Source organism: Canis lupus, chromosome 17 (assembly GCF_011100685.1).
Source record: "Canis lupus familiaris isolate Mischka breed German Shepherd chromosome 17, alternate assembly UU_Cfam_GSD_1.0, whole genome shotgun sequence".
Taxonomy (NCBI): domain Eukaryota; kingdom Metazoa; phylum Chordata; class Mammalia; order Carnivora; family Canidae; genus Canis; species Canis lupus.
In genome coordinates, this window is record NC_049238.1 from 7,088,783 (window position 1) to 7,106,207 (window position 17,425).

Sequence of the window (17,425 nt, forward strand, 5' to 3'; positions counted from 1 at the left end):
ATACAAAGTAAAAGATTCTTGTAGACAAATCACCCTTCTCAACTATTTAAAAAAAGAGGTTATTTATTTACTTGACAGAGAGTGAGAGAGCACAAGCGGGGGAGTGAGAGAGGGAGAGGGAGAAGCAGACTCCCCGCTGAGCAGGGACCCCCAACCTGGGGCTTGATCCCGGGACCTGGGATCATGACCTGAACCAAAGGCAGACACTCAACCTACTGAGCCACTCAGGCACCCCAGCCTTCTCAATTTTTAAATTCCTTCTTTTGTATGAGCCAGAAACTAGATCTGCAAGCCATCCTTATATTTCTACTTCTACGGTTTTTTTCTTACAGGTGAAATGTTGAAAGCAATTCCATTCCCCTCATTTTTTTCTCTTATTCACACACAAAGGGGAAAATCTATTTCCAGTTTTTGTAAGCATCAACACTAGGGATGTATTAAGAGTTATTTGAATCCATTTCAAGTTATTTGAATACATATCCAATTACGCTTTGATTCCTTAAACTAAAAGCAAACTTATACCAAAATGAAACCATCAGAAAAGAAACTCAATCTGTTTGAATGAGTATATACCCCACATATATTCGAGTAATTCTACATAAAATGATAAATCTGGGGGATAAACAAACAAATGATCCATAATCTCAACCCTCAGGGAATTGGGAGACCAGTGGGAGAGACAATAGTGTTAAAAAATTAAAATAAAGGGAGACCTGGGAAATAACAAATACAAAATATAGAGGAAGGAGGATTAACATGAGTTAATAACGCTAAGAGTGGTCGAGAAGGCATCACAAGGAAAACACCAAAGCTGGGTTTTAAAAGAGGAGCAGAAGTTGCATCTTGGAAAGCAGAGTTCTGAAGGCATGGGATGTTGGGAAGCTTGGTGTGAGGGCAGAGAGATGAGAGCTGGCACCTCCTTCCAAATGCCCTCAGAGAGCCCAGGACACTTGCCCACAGTCACACAGCTCATCAGTGCCAGAGCCTTGGGCGGTCCCACTGCAGAGCCCATGCTCCCCTAACACCCACGTGTCCTGGCCCCTGGCTGTGCCCTCCACCACCAGTGAGCCACCCCAACTAGCAGACCAGCCGACAGTAGCACAACTGGCTTTGGTGGCACTTACGTGGCACGTGCCCCTGTCCTCTGAGGAGCCTCTCTTGCAGACTGAGGCCGTACCAGCATCTTCCACCCCTTAGAAAGATCCCAGTCCATCTTCAGTGTGCATCACCAGGCCCTCACGTGCCCAGCTCTGGTGGCCAACTGCAGAAGAGAGTTATCTGAATGTGTCTGGAGCCTTGACCGTCCTGGCGACATGCATCTCTGCGTCTCTTCACTGTCCAGATAAGATCAGAGCACCAGCTATTCTCAAAGCAAACTTTGGTTGCTGTGGTAACTGGGCCATCAGATGCTTCCTGACTTAAATAGTGCCAGCAACTGCGCCCTGGTCTTATCTCTACAACCCAGCGCTGGGGTGAGTCAGCCGGGTGCCTCTGGTTGCAGAACTCTGGGTGGGGGTGCCCCGCGGGGGTGAGGTGGGGCGGGGTAGGGGAGTCTCTCTCTACTAGCTGCGTGTTCTCCAGCCTCAGGAACACTTTGATCTTGGTGGAGTCCAGCAGAGCTTTTCTTTAGCCATCTGTGTTTGTTGGGGAATCTGGCATCACAAGGGGGCTTTTTGCTGCCTTCTAGACCCAGCTCTGATTTTGATTTGTTGTTGTTTGGTGTGTTTTTTTTTTTTTTTTAAAGCAATCTCTATACCCAACATGCGCCCCGAACTCACAACTCCAAGATCAAGAGCCATACACCCCCTCCACCAACTGAGCCAGCCAGGTGCCCCCCGAGCTGTGTTGATCAGATGTGGCCAGGGTGTCCAAGGATTGGCAGTCCCCAAGGCCAAGAGCTGCAGCGAGCCGGGGACCAGGGCGGTGGGCCAGGCCAGGGAAAGAGTCCTGTGTTGGCTGCTCCCCTTGTGGTGCTGGCTGCCTGGGCCCGTGGCCGGAGCTCCAGGTGCCACTCGCCCCAGACCGGTGCCCAGACCTGGTGCCCAACAGGAAAGAAGAGAGGTGCCAGGCGGTTAACAAGAAGACGGAGAAACTGTCTCAGGTTAGACAGTGAGGAGAGGTGGCAGGGATCCTGTGTCACAAAAAATGACGGTAAGGGAATATTCAGGGCATGGAATCAAGTCTGCAGGACCGTTGATAGTATCGTCCACAGTCAGGGTCTTGGTTTCGCAATCCTACAGTGGTCATGCCACACGTTGACGCTAAGGGAAGCCGGGTGCCCCATGCAAACACTGTACTATCTAGGCAAGCCTCCCATAGGTCTAAAATTATTTCAAAATAAAATGTTTAAACACCGTGTGTTTTTCTTCATTAGCATAAAAGGAGATACTTCCTTTCCAATCCTGGGACCTCATAAACTAATTTCGCCAGACTGCCTTGATTCTTTGTCTCCCATAGGGTGACACAAACATGTCACTCAGGCCAGGAAGCTGCGGGGAAACAGAGCGAAGAGCAGCTGGCCTCTTCTTAACACTACAGCCTTTACCTAGATTCTTTACTGTTCGGGTTACTCAGGCCAAAAACCTTTGGGTCATCCCTGACTCCTCCTCTTTGTCACAACACACCTTCAAACATCAGCAGTTCCCTTGGTTCGGCCTTCCAGTTACAGATCCAGAATCTGGCCATTTCTGACCACCTCCATGACCCCCTCTCATTCCTCTGCCAGCCTCCCTGCTGTCCTTGCCCATCCCCAATCATGCCAGACACATGCCCACCCCAGGGCCTTTGCACTGACTATATCGGTGTCACTCATTCAGAAAGCTGCACCACTCACATCCATCCACATGGACGGATCCCTCTTTCTTCCATTTCATCATTGTAGGGAGGCCTATTTTAAATCAACCCTCCACCCTACATTTCAGACCCTCTTTATTTTGCTCTATTTTCTCTCCATAGCTCTTTCTCCTTCTAATATACAATTTAATATACTTATTAGTTTATTGTTGGCTTCTGTTTTCCTCCTGCTAGAATGTAAACTCCTGGGGGCAGGAATTTTTTCTGTATTATTCCCTACCATTTGCTCCCAGCACCTAGAATAGTACCTGGACGTCAGTGACCACTTGTTGAGTCAATGATTAGTGGGCCAGAAGGATATAGGATGGCCTTTTCCTCTCCAGAGACAAAGAGGAGCACAGAACTATTCTTTCATAGGTTTTTGTTCTCCTAGAGCAGAAATATGTCTGGCTACATGCATGCTGCCCAGCCAATGTCAAAACAGAAATGGGGTCTGTTCTCAAATGCCAGTAATGCTTGCAAACGAAGACTCTCAGGTATGAGTTTGGTCTCCACCATCTGTGTAGCTCCAGATAGATTAGTTAATCTCACTGCACTTCAGATTCCTCATCCATCACATGGGGATTCATAATTCCTGCACGGTCGTGTTGTTGTGAGAAGTGAATGCAATTAAGGGTGGTCATGCATCTCAAGCCATTGGCACACAATAATGTCTAGCACATAAGAAGCACTCGAAAGAATGTGAGCTAAAAATGCATTTGTAAAAGGTGACTGTTGACAATTCGAAATGCATTTTTCCCCAGAAAATTAATGAAAAAAATTAATTATTCCCTAGAGCTCCTGAGAAAATTTGGTAACAGAACTGAGAACATATAACCGGCTCCAACCTGGTACCAGTTCAGTGGACATTTCTGGAGGACCAGCCACATGCCGGCCACTGTCCCCGTGACAGGTAGGACTGACTTCTCAGGGACCTTCTGGCTCTGGAACCATCAGGTGGGGTAGAAATCAGTTGTCAGCAGCTCAAAGGACACTTAAATGCCATCTCTCCTAATAGGCAAGCTGAGGCCTGGAGAGGATATAAATAACTTGCCAAGAGTCACACAGCTGCTCCTGTCCAAAATCCCGCTCCGTTTGAGTTCAGCAGGACTGTATCGATCACCAATGGTTGGAATAAAAATGTCTCCTTTGCAATAAAAATGTGTCCCAGCGTCTCCTATATAACAAACACTGTGTCATTGCTCTCAGGCGAACGTGAAGCCTGAGCTCCCTCCTGCAGCGTCTCCTTTATGTCATTTTTTTAAGATAATCATTTTTATTTTTTTTACATTTTTAAAATTTAAATTCAATTTGCCAACATATAGAGTATAACACCCAGTGCTCATCCCATCAAGTGCCCTCCTCAGTGCCAGGCACCCAGTTACCACCCCCACACCCACCTCCCCTTCCACGACCCTTGTTTGTTTTACATGGTCTTGCCTCCCAGCTCCCAGGCAGGCTTGCCTCCCAGCTCCTGGGCAGCCCCAGAGGTCTCCAGGGGTTTTGTGGCCAGCCTAGACGCCCAGAGCCGGTGACCGACGCGGCGCCGAGCGCGCCCCCTGCCGACCGTCCGCGGTGCCCCTCTTCCCGGACTGTCTTGGGTCTTCAATCCGCTGATGTGGCCTCCGGGGAGGAGATGAGGAGGCACCATTTCCCAGAACCTTTGTCAAGGAGTATGTCTTAGGGATAAGTTTTCAGAGGAGGAAACAGAGCCCCATGGCTTTGGGGGAGGGGGGGGGTCTCTGTGCAGCCTGCTGGGACAGCCGCTGTCCTTGGTGCTTCTGAAAATCAGTCCTGGCCACGTCCAAGAACCAAGCTGGACAGAGCCCAGTGCAGGGGGACAGGAGGACAAGAGACGGTTTCCTAGACATGATGCCTGAGCTGGGTGCTCCAGAAAGGGTAGGAGTGTGTGTGTGTGTGTGTGTGTACATGTCTTCAAGGGAATATTGTCTAAATTCCAGACATGTCTTTTGTTGTTAGGGCCTAAAGTAATTGCCAGTCTCTATGAGGAAGTAAGTAAAAAGTTCAGATTTTAAAGAACTAAATATCGGGAGGATTTTTTTTTTTTAATTAAGTAACAGTAAGTAATGTTTAGACCTTTTCTGCACCGTTTCTTTAGCTCTCCTTGAATTGTTAACACAGAACTGGAGGGTCTCACACACACACACCCTCTGGTCTTAGAAGGGGCAGGAGGGCAGGAAAGGGGGGCTGCATGTAAGAAGATGCTTGGGAATTAACAGGGGGTGAGTGCATGAGCACGGCCAAATGATGGTACCAGAGATGGGGTGGAGGTAGAGGGTGACCAGCCACACTGACAGCACCGCTGGGTGCTGGGGGTTGGGACAGGCAGGGTGGGACAGCTACTCTGGGCTTTTCAGGCCCCTAAATCAATAAACACCCTTTTTGCTCCAAGTGTCTTATCACTTGGAACCAGTAGAGTTCTATGTCCCCTTCTCATTTCACTCTGCTCGGCTCTGCACTGAGTCCACTTTCCATTCTGTGCTTCTGAATCTCAGACTTAATTCTCCTAAGCTCCAAACGCAGCATGACATCAGAGCTTCTCTTTCCACCCATGGCCAGCAAATGGCCTGAAATTGGGCTTCTTTGGCCCAGGGCTTGAGTTGGTTGCCCATGCCTAATGGGTTGAGAGCCAAGAAATTGCCAGGGTCATGTCTTCCCCCCTATACCTTTGGAGACCAGAAAGACAAGTGGGGAGCTGACCCATGGGCTTTGAGGGCCTTGCAAGGACTTGGATGTCTACTTGCCCAAGATGAGACCAGTGAAGTCAGAGTGATCGGGCCCATGCTGGGTGTGCAATGCAGGCATCTTGGCCCTCTACTTCCTGGAACACTTTCTTGACACTTTGGGTTATGTTAACCCACCCAAAGTGTGATTCTGCAGGTTTTGAACCTGCCCATCTAGCAGTACCAGTCTCTAACCTCTGTAATCTCCCCACACTGCTGTCCTCAGCCATGGGCCAAGCCCAGATAAGCTTCCCTGGGCCTGCCCATCAGGCACCAGCAGAGAAAGAATAGTGACACCTCTCCTGGGTCTCATCAGGCAATGCAGTGGGGCTTTTGGATGGAGAGGGGGAAGACCTGGAACACCCTAGAACAAAACTCCTAATCCTCATAATAGCTACCATTTACTGAGGATTACCAAATGCCAGGTACTGCACTAGATGCCATAAATTCTTTCACTGAAGCCTCTCGCAACCTACTGAAATATCAATGTCCCCGTTTTATAGATGAGGGAGGTAAGGCTCGATGAAGAGGTAGCTTGCTCGGTTACACAGCCAGGATGTGGCAGGAGACTAGGTCTGTGTGACTCAAAGCCCAGGTGCTGAAGTTACGGCTCCTGTATTTTCACATCCCACCTCAAATGGATCGCTGGTCTCTTGTCAAACAATGTCAACCTTTTCACCATATAGGGTTATGTGATGGGCAACAGATAACAGAATCAATTTTGTTCCAAATTCTATACTGTCAACCTATTAAAATAATCCTATAGGGGCACCTGAGTGGATCAGCCAGTTAAACATCTGCCTTTGGTTCAGGTCATGATCCTGGTCCTGGGATAAGTCCCATGTTGGGTTCCCTGCTCAATGAGGAGCCTGCTTCTCTCCCTCCCACTGCCTGCCACTCCCTCTGCTTGTGTTCTCTCTCTCTTTCTCTGTCAAATAAATAAATAAAATCTTAAAAAAAATGCTCCTATAAAAGTTAATGCTGGAAATGTAAACCCAAACCACAATGGTTATTGTTTTAAAAAACCATAAAATCACAAGTGTTGGTGAGGATGTGGAGAAAAGGGAACCCTTATACACTCTTGGTGGGATGTAAGGTGATGTAGTCGCTATGGAAAACACCATGGCAGTCCCTCAAAAAATTTAAAATTACATTATTCTTTGTATTTTTTTAATTTTTAAAAAATGTGGAAGAAAGGAAAAAGTACATGCCTGCTTTTCTGACCAGAATGCAATAAAAAGAGAGTGGAAATGAAAAGATGTTTAAAATTGAAATTGAGTTGTATGGATAATTAACATTTTTTACTTTCTGAGCCACTCTGATCAGGGTGGAAATCAAAATAAAAAATTCAGACTACTTAGGAAAAGAATGTAAAAATGAGACCAAACCCACTAAAACCTGTGGAATTTAGCCAAAATATATTCAAAAGAACATATAAGGGCATTAATGATTTCATACAAAACAAAAAGTTGTTAAACACAACGTGGGATCCCGGATTGGATGCTAGAACAGAGACAACGAGAAATCTGGTAGAATCAGAATAAAATCTGTGGTTAATAATTTTGCATCATTGTTAGTTTTTTTTTCACTTTTAACAAATGTTAGATGTCATTATTCGGGGAGGCTAAATGAAGGGTACATGGGAACTTTCTATAACATCTTTGCAATTTTTCTGTAAATCTAAAATTATTTCAAAAGAAAAAGTTCAAAAAAAAAAAAAAGAAAAAGTTCAAAGCAGCTTGTAGCTACATGGGTGTCAAGAGGAAAGGCACAGAGCATCCAATTGGTGGCAAGGCTCCTGGCTAAGCAGTGTGGACCTGAACCCTGCACTGGGGCTGGCTTTGGCCTCTTGATGCCAGTCCTCTGGTCATGATAGCAGCTCCCTTGAGGTGGGCAGTTCTACAGCATCTGGGAATTGCTCCTGAAAGCTCCATCCAGAGCCCACCCCTCTAGCACTTTCTATAATTTTGTGAGCATTAACTCCCCCTAGTCAACCCTTTTATGCTTAAATTGGCTATAGAAGTTTCTGCTATTCTCAAATGACCCTTAACTGAAATGCAGATAGAAATACTGAATATGTATACTCTGTAGAAGGAAGTGAAAAAGTTTATCAAAAATTTACTTCCTTCTGCACAGAAAAAGGTGCCAATCCTTGATAGTTTTTACAGGCAAATTCTATCAAATTTACAAGAGAGAGATCATTTAAACTATATTAGAGCAAAGAAAAATGTGTAAAGATTCTGAATTTTATTCTAATGAAACTACTTGTATTCCAAACTACATGAGGCTAAAGAACATAATTTAAATATTAGCATTTCTTTTTTGTGACTGATGCAAAATCTCAATAATCCTATCGGTTCCAGGAGAGTAGTAAAAGAATAGAAGACCATGACAGACAAAGACTAACTTTGTGGTTAATAGCACAGATTCAAGAACAAGACTGTAAGGCTCAAATCTAGTTTCACCTGTTTGATTTTGGGTAAGATACCTAACTCCTCTGTCTCATTTTTTAAATATGTACACTACTATACACCTATCTCATGCAGTTGTCAGGAGTTAAAAGAAGTAAATACAAAAAGTGCTTAGGACAACCCCAGTATATAGTAAATTCTGCATATTAGTTGGCTGTTATTATTAACATCATTCCAGGATGCAATGTAGCAAATTACATTTAAACAGACTTAAGGAGAAGAATCACACAGTTTTCTTGGTAGATGCCAAAAGAGTTTTTGATTAAATTCAACACTTCTCATAAAAGCTCTCTGTGATCTAGGAGTACTGTGACACTTATTGAATGTAATAAAGAATATGTATCAAACATTGACAACAGATGCTTCTGGATAAAGAAGATGAAGTGAAGCCAGATCATAGATTGTCTTTCTCGTTATTCATTCATTCAATGAATATTTATCAAGAACATACTGGGGGGCAGCCCATGTGGCTCAGCGGCTTAGCGCTGCCTTCAGCCCAGGGTGTGATCCTGGAGACCGGGGATCGAGTCCCACGTCAGGCTCCCTGAATGGAGACTGCTTCTCCCTCTGCCTGTGTCTCTGCCTCTCTCTTTCTCTGTGTCTCTCATGAATAAATAAATAAAATCTTAAAAAAAAAAAAAAAAAAGGGATCCCTGGGTGGCGCAGTGGTTTAGCGCCTGCCTTTGGCCCAGGGCGTGATCCTGGAGACCCGGGATCGAGTCCCACGTTGGGCTCCCGGTTCATGGAGCCTGCTTCTCCCTCTACCTGTGTCTCTACCTCTCTCTCTCTCTCTCTCTCTCTCTCTGTGTGACTATCATAAATAAATAAAAATTAAAAAAAAAAAAAAGAACATACTGCATACTGGGATCCCAAGCAGGAAATGCAGAAGAAAAACAGTTTTTTTGGGTCCTACTCTCATAAGGTTATTTTCTAAACAAGAAAAAATTCAAGTGATTAACAAGTGCTATGCATAACATTACAATCGGGGGGGGGGGGGGGGGGGGTGTGTGCCAGAGTGACCAAGCCAGTGACAGTATGCTGAGACCAGAATGAGATGAGTGGGCTGTGAAAGAGACCAGGAGAAAGGGCATCTCAGACCCTGAGAACAGCTACCCTGAGGGCTCTGTGTGGGCTCAACTTGGAATGGCCACCAAACACAAAGAAGTAACAAGCACTAAGCTATAAAGCTAACAAGCACTACTGAGAATTAAATCCAAGGAGAAATGTGCAGAACCTACAAGAAAAATATGATAAGATTCACTGGTAGTTGTTAAACAAAACCTTACTGAAGAAGTATATCAGGTTCATGAATGGGTGGACACATTGCTTAAGATAATATTTTCCCCCAAACGATCTACACACTCAGTGTGATTATAATTTAAAAATTCTAGTTGTTGTTTCTAGTCTGTTTTAATTTGGAACTTGACAAATGGGTTGTTAAGATTCATCTGACAAGTAACTGTGTAAGAATAGTCCAGAAATACTTGAATAAAAGACTAATAGAGGCATCTGGCTGGCTCAGGCCACAGATCATGTGGCTCTAGATCTCAGGGTCTTGAATTCAAGCCCCATGTTGGGTGTGGAGCCTAAAAAAGAAGAAGAAGGAGGAGGAGGAAGAGGAGGAGGAGAATGAGAGAGTCACGCCCCAGCAGACATAAAAAGTAAATTACATAACTACAAAAATTAAAAGAATATGGTAATTGATCAATGACACATAATTGGGCATTCAGAAATCATACATATGGAAATTTAGTACTGTATTTTATAGGATAGAGATACATTTAACATTAGTATAGAAAAAGGGGCGGCCGGCTGGCTCAGTTGGTAGAGCATGCATCTCTTGGTCTCCAGGTGTTGAGTTCAAGCTCTACTTTGAGCTAAGTATAACTTACTTAAAAAACAAAACAAAACAAAACAAACATAAAATACCTATCAACTAAAATTAGTATAGAAAGGATAAGTAGGGATCCCTGGGTGGCGCAGCGGTTTGGCGCCTGCCTTTGGCCCAGGGCGCGATCCTGGAGACCCGGGATCGAATCCCACATCGGGCTCCTGGTGCGTGGAGCCTGCTTCTCCCTCTGCCTGTGTCTCTGCCTCTCTCTCTTTCTCTCTGTGTGACTATCATAAATAAATAAAAATTAAAAAAAAAAAAAAAAAAAAAAGAAAGGATAAGTAGATTACACAATATGGATATTGGAACAATAACCAATTGATTTTAAAAAGTAGAACTCAGGGCCACCTGGCTGGCTCATTTGGTGGAGCACAAGGCTCTGGATCTCAGGTGGTGTGTGCAAGCCCCACACTGGGTGTCAGGTTTACTTAAAAATAAAATATTAAAAAGAAAAGTAGAGCTCAGCTATTAAAAAGTAGAGTAGACCTCAACCTTATTCAGCAGACCAGAGAGTCAAGGGTACAAAGTAAGTCATCAATGTCTGCACGAGAATGTATTTTTGTGTGGTGTTTTAGCAGGACAGCAAAACCAGAAACCAGAAGAGGAAAAATTTAACAGCTTAACCGCATGAACACTTATGAACTTCTGAATGGTAAAAGACACCATAAGTGATATTAAAAGATAAATGAAAAAGCCACAGACCAGGAGGAAATGTTTGCAAACCACCTGCCTGACAAAGGACTTGTGTCCAAAATATAATAAAGAATTCTCTAAACTCAACAGTAAGCAAACAACCAAAAATGTCACCGGACATTGCCAAATGTCCCTGGGGGCTCAAAATCACGCCCAGCTGAGAACTACTGAAGTAGAAAATGAGTAAAAGACCCAAACAGACACTTCGATGGAGAGGATGTGTGAATTCAAAGTAAGTGCACTGGAAAAGTTCATTACCATGAACGAGGAAGGAAATCCCTAAAGCTCCATCGACACATCACTATTCACTTGCTAGAATGGTCACATAGAAACTACCGGCAATATCAAGTGCTTGTGAGGATGTGAAGTGACTGGAACTAGCGTTCATCACTAGTGAACAGGTAAATGGTACAACCACTCCACAAAACAGCTTGGCAGCTTCTTGTAAAGTTAAACAGACACTTAGTATCTGAGCCAGCAATTATACCCCTGAATGTTTATCCTAAAGAAATGAAAGCTTATATTCACATAAAAATCTATACATGAGTATTCACAACAGCTTTATTTGTAATAGCCAATACCTGGGGGAAAAATCCAGATGTCCTCCACCAGGGGAGCGGTTATACACACGGTGGCACATCCGTACCATGGGATACCAACTCAGAAATGAAAAGGAACAGACTACTCATGCACTGAGCAACATGGATCCACCTCAAGCTCCTTATGCTGAGTGCAAAAAGCCCTGCACATTGCATGGTTCCATGTATATAATATTCTCTAAGTGACAAATTATGGTGATGGAGACAGACTGCTGATTGCCAGCAGTTGAAGAGGGGGGTGATCTGGACTATTAAGGAGTAACACAGGGACTTTCTTTGTGGTGATGGACAGTTCTGCATCCTGATTTGGTGATGGTTACTCAAATCTACACACGTGACCAATTTCCAAGAACCATCTACACACAAACACTCTCAGAAACGCATGTAGAAACTGCTGAAATCCAAATAATCTTCAAAATGTGGGAATCCCTGGGTGGCTAATCGGTTAAGTGCCTGCCTTCGGCCCAGGGCGTGATCCTAGAGACCCGGGATCAAGTCCCACATCAGGTTCCCTGCATGGAGCCTGCTTCTCCCTCTGCCTGTGTCTCTGCCTCTGTGTGTGTGTGTGTCTCTCATGAATAAATAAATAAAATCTTTTTAAAAAAATCTTCAAAATGTGCTTAATGGAGTTGCGCCAATGGCAATTTCCTGATTTTGACAATTCACTGCGGTTATGTAAGATTTTGAGGGAGTCAGCGTGAAGGGCATGCCAGGACTCTGTACTGCTTTTGCAACTTCTTAGGTGTCTTAAACTATTTCGAAATTAGAAAGTTATCCTTTTTAAAAAGACATACACAAAAAATTAGTAAAATATAACTGCTGTATATGTAATGGAAAAAGAGGTACCATCCAAAATAAATAGAGATCCTATAAATCAATAAGAAAATGGTGAATAACCCAATCAATGTAGTGACAGGTATCAGGTAATTCTGAGGAGAAACATAAATGGACATTAGGCAAATATCCATGTGTCCATATTCAATCTCATTAATAATCAATCAGGGGTGCCTGGGTAGCTCAGTGGGTTAAGCATTCTGCCTTCCACTCAGGTCATGATCCTGGGGCCCGGGGATCAAGTCCCATGTTGGGCTCCCTGCTCAGTGGGGAGTCTCCTTCTCCCTCTGCCCCTCACCCTGCTCTCTCTCTCTCTCTCTCTCTAATAAATAAATAAAATCTCGGGGGCGGGGGGGGGGGGAAGACAAAGGCGCCTGGGTGGCTCAGTGGTAAGTGTTTGCTTTGGCTCAGATCATGATCTCAGGGTCCTGGGATGAAGCCTCTCATTGCCGCTCTCTGCTCAGTGGGGAGCCTGCTTCTCCCTCTCCCTCTGCCTGCCACTCCCCCTGCTTGTGCCTACCTGTGCGCTCTGTCAGGTAAATAAATAAAACCTTTAAAAAAGAAAAGAAAAGAAAAGAAAAGAAAAGAAAAGAAAAGAAAAGAAAAGAAAAGAAAAAAAAAGACAATAAGCAAATATTAGTTTCCATCTATACAAGACTGGCCAGGCTATAGACAAGGGGCATCCCACTTACTGTTGGTAGGCATAAACTGGCCAACATTCTTTTTTTTTTTTTTTTTAAGATTGTATTTATTTATTCATGAGAGACACAGAAAGGCAGGAACATAGGCAGAGGGAGAAGCAGGCTCCCCTGGGAAGCCTGATATGGACTCGATCCCAGGACCCCCAGGATCACGACCTGAGCAGAAGGCAGATGCTCAACCATAGAGCCACCCACGTGCCCACTGGCCAACATTCTAGCAAGCAGCTTGATGGCACCAACTCAAATGCTAAATGTTTACAGCATTTGACCAAATAATTCTACACCCAAGAAATACAAAGACCTACACTGCAGCACTGTTTTTAATAGTGGAAAATTAGAGATGACTGACATGTTCGTTACAGGCAGTTGGTTAGACAAAATAGAATAAACGCCATGGATATTTATTTGGGGCTTTTGATGTTCCAGGCACTTTCTTAAGTGCTTTACATGTGTCGACTCAATTAATCCTCATAATAATCCTATGAAATAGGTTCTAGGTCCTGTTAGGCTCATTTCACAACTGGGGAAACATATTCATTATCAAGTGGGAAAGCTGGGATTCGCATCCAGGCAGCCTGGGTCCAGAAACTGTACCCTTAGCCAAATACCACATTTCCAAGTGCTAATGTGGACGGATGTGCAGGTGTTATTAGAGTGAGAAAATCAGTATGTATAACAGGATCCCAGACAACAGTGTGTTTATATAAAGAAACTTCTGACTTTATCTTTGGGGCTAGCTATTATGGGAAACATTTACTCTTTTGTTTATACATTTTTATACTATTTGAATTCTTACAATACAAAATGTATCACTTTTATGATTGGAGAGATTATAAGGATATTTAAAGGTAACAGACCCCAAACATATAAGAGAGAGAGGAGCAAGGAGAGAGAGGAGGAGAGAGAGGAGAGAGAGGAGAGGAGAGAGAGGAGAGAGGGAGAGAGGGAGAGAGAGACACCTGATAGGAATTTAACAGCTGCGGGCACTTGCTCCACTCCCCATCCCCGTTGCTATGGGAGTGTCTCCCTCTGGCTGAGGTCCTGCCCCAGAAGGTAAAGGTAGAAGAATGTCCTGGAGCTATAGTAGGTACTGACTCCTGGTAGGTGGTGGGCCACCCTCTCCAGGCCTCTTCAGGGCTGGCTTCTCCCTGAGCAGCTGACACCGCCCCAGGGAACAGGAGATCACAGGCCAAAGTAAAACTACTTCAAAAGAAAAACAACAAACTGGATTCCAAATACCATCAAAAACTGGAGATTAGAAGGGACACACCAAGAATTTAGAATAAACATAACATAAAGAGACTCTTAACTCTGGGAAACAAACTGAGGGTCGCTGGAGGGGAGGGTTTGGGGGGGACAGGGTAATTGGGTGACTGGCATTAAGGAGGACATGTGACGTGATGAGCACTGGGTGTTATATAAGATGATGAATCACTGACTTGTGCTCTGAAACTAATAATACACGATATGTTAATTAATTGAATTTAAGTAAATTTTTAAAAATTCTAAAAAAAAAAAAGAAACTTAATCTCATAAGAACTTCTTTTATCTTAAAGCCTTTTGAGATAAATCCAGTTGTCATTTCTTTTTTTCTTTTTTGGGTAAGGAATTATTTATTAATTTATTATTTAATTATTATTATTATGTTTTAAATATGAGCTTAGATTTTACATATGACTTTACAAAGTAACTATGTAAATCTATTAGTGCTGTTAAAATTGGTGCTTTCTATTTAAAAAAATAAAAGTATTTCCCTTTCCAAATAAATAAATAAAGTCTGTGGATGTGAGGTTCTAAAAGTCATGCCAGTCAAGCTTTAAAAATGCTAGTATTTGCAACGTGGTGGGAATTACATCCCCTGCAATTATTTATTTATTTATTTATTTATTTATTTATTCATGAGAGAGAGAGAGAGAGAGAGGCAGAGATACAGGCAGAGGGAGAAGCAAGGCTCCATGCAGGGAACCCGACATGGGACTTGATCCCGGGTCTCCAGGGTCACACCCTGGGCTGAAGGTGGTGCCAAACCGCTGAGCCACCAGGGCTGACCCCCTGCAACTATTTAAATGTAGGATGAAAAAATTCAAATGTCAATTCAGTGTATGCAAAGAGGCACATCACTTTTCTATACCGTTTTAGGGGTTACTGAAGTAAAAAGCAGACACCGACCCCAGCCCTGCGTTGTGCTGGCTGCCTGATTCTGGCCTCTTGAAGGCCCAAGCTCTGAGTGTGCACATCCTGGGTTTAGAGCTCTGCTAAGGCTGTGAGGCAAGAACTGTCTACACTCTGGCTAGAAAGCAATTTCTTGATTGGAATCCAAGCTTAAAAATGCATCTGCCCCTCTTTGGGAGAAACAAAAATAGGGTCACTTTGTGGCTAACACCCACATCCAAAAGCTTCACCCATTTGGGGGCATGGGCCAGGGAATGGGAGAGCTTCCTGCTTAACCATTTCCTGCCCAGGACTGAGTGAGCTGCGTGGAAACTAACTACAAAGTTTTAACCTAAAGAGACTGGAGCAAAGCAGGGAGCTGCTCCCTGGGCTTAAGAGGCTACCATGCACATGGCCCTGATTTATGTCTGAGTGAAGTAATAGTTCATTTTTTTGTGTTAAAGACCAAAATTTAGCTGAGCAAATTTCAAAGATCTAATCGGACTTTTTTTTTAGTTTTTAAAAAAGATTTTATTCATTTGATGGAGCTAGAGAGTGCACAAGCAGGGTTGGGAGAAGCAGAGGGAAAGGGAGAAGCAGAGTCCTTGCTGAGCAGGGAGCCCAATGAGGGGCTTGATCCCAGGATGCTGGGATCATGACCTGAGTCGAAGGCAGATGCTTAACCGCTTAACCGACTGGGCCACCCAGGTGCCCCAGCTTTATTTGTTTATTTTTAAATATTTAATTAGGGGCTCAGGTCATGATCCCGGGGTCCTGGGATGGAGTCCCATATGGGCTCCCTGTAGGGAGCCTGCTTCTCCCTCTGCCTATGGCTCTGCCTTTCTCTATGTGTCTCTCATGCATAAATAAATAAAATCTTGGAAAATTTTTTAATTAAATTATTTAGGGAAAGAGTGCGTGCATACAAGCGACAGTAAGAGGCAGAGGGAGAGGTTAGAGAGAGAATCTCAAGCAGACTGCTCATTAAGCATGGAGCTACTTGCGGGGCTTGATCCCACCACCCTGAGATCACAACCAGAGCTGAAATCAAGAGTCCCTCATTTAATCGACTGCGCCACTCCGGAGCCCCAGATTGGCCTTATTAATTGATTCATGAAATCAGGCGGCATCCCATCTAGCAAGCAGAGGGGAGTATCATGGAGCTGCAGAAAAGGAAGTGTTTTTAAAGGAAGGACTTGAGGAAAAGAAAATTAGTAGCAAAGAATCCTAAGTTTCAGGTGAGGTGTCCTCCTACTGGTAACTTACTGAAAGATTCTGTCTGTAACTTCTGTAACTTTCCAAGTGCTTACTAGTGTCAGGGTTCCAGGTGTCCTGATTAAAGGTTACATTCCGGTGTTGGGGGGGGGGGGGATGTTGCAACTGCAGTTAGGTATTAAATCTTGGTTTGCTGACCAGGGGATCTTAATAGGAGTGGATCCATTTGGGGGCCTGTGTTTTCCTTTGTAACAGCTCCCAATACCAAAACAGAGTGTGTTTGTTTATTTTTTATTTATTTGGGAGAGAGAACGAGAGAGAGAGAGAGAGAGAGAGAGAGAGAGAGAGAGAGAGATCATGAGCAGGAGGGAGGAGCAGAGAAAGAAGCAGACACCCCACTGAGCAGGGAGCCCGATACAGGACTTGATCCCAGGATGCTGGGATTATGACCTGAACCCAAGGCAGACACTTAAGCGACTGAGCCACCCAGGTGTCCCCAAAACAGAGTTCAAAGAGCTAACATTGAATCTAAGAAGAGACGCTCTTTTTCTCAAATGCTAGTACCCTTAGAGCAATGAAAAAATTTCTCCTGCTCACTAAATAAGCGAGAGTCTGGGCTTTTGCCCCAAGCTGCTCTCCAGGGTTCTACATCTCTGCCGTGTTCTGGGCGGAGGCTATGTGTGCCGCAGTCTGGTGCAAGGCCATGTTTGACCCAGGGTGGCAAGGACAATGTGTTGGAAATTCTCAGGAGCCGCTAACTGGTGAAGTTGGGATTCTCCATCCAGGTTCACGACTTCTCTTCCACGATGCCTCGTCTTCCCTATTCATGTAATCCAACCAATGTCTGCTCACCGGGGCTGCCTCTTTCCTCCCCTCCACCGTGCCCTACCTGTCTGCTTAGGGGGCCGATCCAAACAGGGTGCACAGTGCCAGGGAGGAAAACGAGGCAGCTCTGCAGCACACTGTTGGCACACGGTGTGGAGAAAGCAGTCAAGGTGGCAGCCCAGGCCAGGCACACACTTGAGCATGGATGTTACCAAACCTGGGGGCGGGGGGTGTCCTCAGATCAGCCTCACGTGTCTGTCAGGGGGCCTGATGCTTCACGGGAGTAGGAATCAGGCCAGAGGGGGGATGTGTGGGGCTTTGTGGATGGAGACACGCAGGGCTGGCCCCTCTTGCTCATGACTCACTCCTTCATTTCCTTGGGGGAAGGCTGGCCCCCCATTGTGATGGCCAGAGGTGCAGCATGGACCTCTGGTTTGAGTGGGAGCCCCCACTTCTGCTTTGCTTGCCT

The 17,425-nt window shown here is 44.6% G+C and overlaps 2 long non-coding RNA genes across 5 annotated transcripts in view; one reads left to right on the top strand and one right to left on the bottom strand.

Annotated features, from left to right (window-relative positions):
* LOC111090482 overlaps positions 1-1,453 on the bottom strand; it is a 6,590-nt gene extending 5,137 nt beyond the window's left edge. Inside the window, exon 1 of the long non-coding RNA XR_005372058.1 lies at positions 1,125-1,453. This is a non-coding gene — a long non-coding RNA (uncharacterized LOC111090482). The remainder of the gene's footprint in view (positions 1-1,124) is intronic.
* Positions 1-3,987, top strand: part of LOC102153706 — a 12,453-nt gene extending 8,466 nt beyond the window's left edge. For 3 of the 4 annotated variants that reach the window (XR_005372062.1, XR_005372063.1, XR_005372060.1), the window contains 4 exons: positions 1,343-1,472; positions 1,745-2,151; positions 3,629-3,745; positions 3,851-3,987. This is a non-coding gene — a long non-coding RNA (uncharacterized LOC102153706). The remainder of the gene's footprint in view (positions 1-1,342; positions 1,473-1,744; positions 2,152-3,628; positions 3,746-3,850) is intronic. The other variant, XR_005372061.1, reaches the window with a different exon arrangement.
* The last annotated feature ends 13,438 nt before the right edge of the window (positions 3,988-17,425 follow it).